We start from the raw sequence: 3,617 nt of genomic DNA, 5'->3' as shown, positions 1-3,617 counted from the left end.
CACTATGCCCGCGCTCTCTCTCTCCTCCTGTTTGCACCTGTGTACTTCCTGTTTTACTTTGACAGTCTCCCGTCAGTGTTGTTTACTCCTGCCATGTCTTGTTATGTTTATCTGTGTCAGCTGTGTTCCCATGTGTGGCAACTTCCCCTGATCATCCCTCTTGTGTATTTAGTCTCTGTGTTTCATGTAGTCTGTGTCGCGTCGTCTGTGTTACCACCCCCTGTGTTCCGTATCTCCAGCTATAGCTTTTCCTTAGTTTATGTCCAGTTTAGGTTTCTGTTTGAACTATTACTCTTATGCTGCCCTCACTCTGTTTTGTTCCTTTCATCAGCCAGAATAAAAGGCTCGCTTTTGTTTAACTCCACTCCTGCATCCTCGCTTGTGTTCGCTCCTGGGTCCACCACACACATTTCCGCACGGTCTGCCTCCGCAGACCGTGACAGACAGGACTCACATGTTTTCATTTCTAGTCTTTAAAACCTGTCTCTATCCATCTAGTATTAATTCTTTCTGGGAAACAAGTATGTATATTATGCACACACACAAACACACATGCAGCTATTACCTATTTCTTGTTTTTATACCTAGGATGAATTATTGTTGAATGAAGACATTTTTCAAACACATGTAAAATGTGCGCAATTGTGTTTATTGGGTAAAGGAAAAGGCAGAAGGGGGGGGGGGAATGGGGGGATAGAAAGAATGAAAGAGAGAGATGAGAGAAAACCCCAACAATCCCCTCTGAGCAAGCACCAGGCGACAGTGGATAGGAAAAACTCCTTTTAAAGTGAAAGAAACCTAAAGGAGAAACCTATGGCAGAACCAGGCTCAGGAGGGGGCAGTCAACTGCCGGGACTGGTCGGGGGGTGAGGGTGAAAAAAGTAAAAGGAGGGAGGGGAAGGGGGGAAATGAAGATGGAATAGAGGTGGAGGAAGACGAGGTTACATCAGGTGAGAAGCAGCAGTGCCCCTCCTCCAGAACCAGTGGAAGCGTTTTTTCTTCTTTTTCAAATACTCTTCCACGAGCACTTTTTTTTTCAATGATGAGGGTTTTCAGCTCATCGATTGTTTCTGCGTTTTCTTTCTCGTTTGTTGCATCTTTTCACCATGTCTTCTAATTAATCTTGTTTTTCTTTAAGCTTGTCTTTCAGTTCTTTAACTGTTGCCTCCTCTATTCGCTTTGCCTTGTGCACATCTGTGTGCATGTCTTCCAGCTGCTGCTTTCTCTTCTGGGTTTCTTGAAGTCTACACTGCAGGTCTTTATGTGTTTTCTGTTGTTCTTGCTTTTGCGCCTGGATTTCAGTGTTTTTGTACTTCAATGTCTTAGAAAGTTCCTCAAGTTCGGTATTTTTTCTCAGCATCTCATTGATGCTACTCTGCATCGCTGAGCATTGTTTTTCCAGTTTTTTCTTTCTTCTTCCAGTACAGTTGTTTTGTACTTCGTTTCGTTATACAATTCTTGGAGTGCTTGATTTTTCCTCTGGAGATTAAGTCTTTCTTCTTCCTGTTGTATTTTCTGTTGGTCTTTTTCTTGAAGCAGCTCTTTATTTCCATGCACTTTTTTATCAAGCCTGATTTGGAGCAATCTGTGTTTTTCCTCCATCTTGTCAAGCTTGGAGTCCATTTCCTTCTGTTTCATTTCCATTTTCTTCTTGTCTTGAAGCAACTGTTGACTTTTGTGCAGAGTTTTGTCATGTTTCACCTGCAGCGCTTTGTATTTTTCCTCCATGGCTTGGAGTTTGCTCTGCAGGTCTCTCTGCTCTACGGGCTCTTGTTTCCTGTCTTGGAGGATCTCTTTATTTCTCTCCAGAGCTTCATCGAGTAGTACTTGCAAGCCTTCATTTTGTTTCTCGATGTTCCTCAGCTTGCAATCCATTTCTTCCTTTTGTATTTTCTGTTGGTCTTTCTCGTGAAGCAACTCTTTATTTCTCTCCAGAGCTTCATCAAGCATCACTTGCAAGCCTTCATTCTGTTTCTTGATGTGCCTCAGCTTGCAATCCATTTCTTCCTTTTGTATTTTCTGTTGGTCTTTCTCGTGAAGCAACTCTTTGTTTTTGAGCAGTGTTTCCTCAAGAGTTATTTGGAGCATTTTCAGTTCTTCTCCCAAGACTTCAAGCTTGGAGTCCGTTTCTTTCTCGAGCATTTCTTGTTCCTCTCTCTCTTGAATGAACTCTTTATTTCAGTGCACTGTTTTATCAAGCTTGATTTGGAGCAAACTGTGTTTTTCCTCCATCTCGTCAAGCTTGGAGTCCATTTCCTTCTGTTTCGTTTCCATTTTCTTCTTGTCTTGAAGCAACTGTTGACTTTTGTGCAGAGTTTTGTCATGTTTCACCTGCAGCGCTTTGTATTTTTCCTCCATGGCTTGGAGTTTGCTCTGCAGGTCTCTCTGCTCTACGGGCTCTTGTTTCCTGTCTTGGAGGATCTCTTTATTTCTCTCCAGAGCTTCATCGAGTAGTACTTGCAAGCCTTCATTTTGTTTCTCGATGTTCCTCAGCTTGCAATCCATTTCTTCCTTTTGTATTTTCTGTTGGTCTTTCTCGTGAAGCAACTCTTTATTTCTCTCCAGAGCTTCATCAAGCATCACTTGCAAGCCTTCATTCTGTTTCTTGATGTGCCTCAGCTTGCAATCCATTTCTTCCTTTTGTATTTTCTGTTGGTCTTTCTCGTGAAGCAACTCTTTGTTTTTGAGCAGTGTTTCCTCAAGAGTTATTTGGAGCATTTTCAGTTCTTCTCCCAAGACTTCAAGCTTGGAGTCCGTTTCTTTCTCGAGCATTTCTTGTTCCTCTCTCTCTTGAATGAACTCTTTATTTCAGTGCACTGTTTTATCAAGCTTGATTTGGAGCAAACTGTGTTTTTCCTCCATCTCGTCAAGCTTGGAGTCCATTTCCTTCTGTTTCGTTTCCATTTTCTTCTTGTCTTGAAGCAACTGTTGACTTTTGTGCAGAGTTTTGTCATGTTTCACCTGCAGCGCTTTGTATTTTTCCTCCATGGCTTGGAGTTTGCTCTGCATGTCTCTCTGCTGTGTGGACTGTTGCTTCTATTCTTGGTGGATTTCTTTCAGTTTTTCCAGAGCTTCATCAAGCTTCCCTTGGAGCTCCTGATTCTTCTTGACCATGTTTTCCTGTTTTATGCACTCTTTTTTCTCCTTTTGGAGCAGATCTTTATTTTTTTCCAGAGCTCCATCAAGCTTTTCTTGGAGCTCCTGATTCTTCTTGAGCATTTTATCCCCTTTAATGCTCTCTTTTTTCTCATTTTGGAGCAGATCTTTAATTTTTTCTAGAGCTTCATCAAGCTTTTCTTGGAGCTCGTGATTCTTCTTATCTTGGAGAGCCCATTGTTTCTCCTCAATAATACCTTCCCTTTCCTGAAGCTGGTAGGATAATTTTTCTAATTCAGCACTCTTTCTCTCATTTTCTTCTGTCAGGATCTTAATCTTTTCTCTGTTCATGAGATTTTCCTTCTCCATTTCTTCCAATCGCTTTTCCTCTAATTCTACGTGTTTGTCCCAAGGAAGAGAGCTGATGTAAGGGTCTAGGGACTCATACCATGGAATAGAGCTGGGGTCAGCTTCTTGTCTTTCTTGCTCTTTCTGAGACATGTTGGAGTCTGTATACCATG

The 3,617-nt window shown here is 41.8% G+C and overlaps 1 pseudogene across 1 annotated transcript; it reads right to left on the bottom strand.

The window, feature by feature from the left end:
* Window positions 1-946: 946 nt before the first annotated feature.
* LOC308401593 lies at window positions 947-3,219 on the bottom strand (annotated as a pseudogene). The gene has a single exon. The product of its transcript is annotated as an uncharacterized misc_RNA (transcript).
* Window positions 3,220-3,617: the final 398 nt, after the last annotated feature.

This window comes from Rhamphochromis sp. 'chilingali' (assembly GCF_963969265.1).
Source record: "Rhamphochromis sp. 'chilingali' genome assembly, chromosome: 8".
In the NCBI taxonomy this organism is placed as follows: Eukaryota; Metazoa; Chordata; class Actinopteri; order Cichliformes; family Cichlidae; genus Rhamphochromis; species Rhamphochromis sp. 'chilingali'.
Note: the sequence above shows the minus strand (reverse complement) of the source record. Positions and strands in the feature narration are given on the sequence as shown.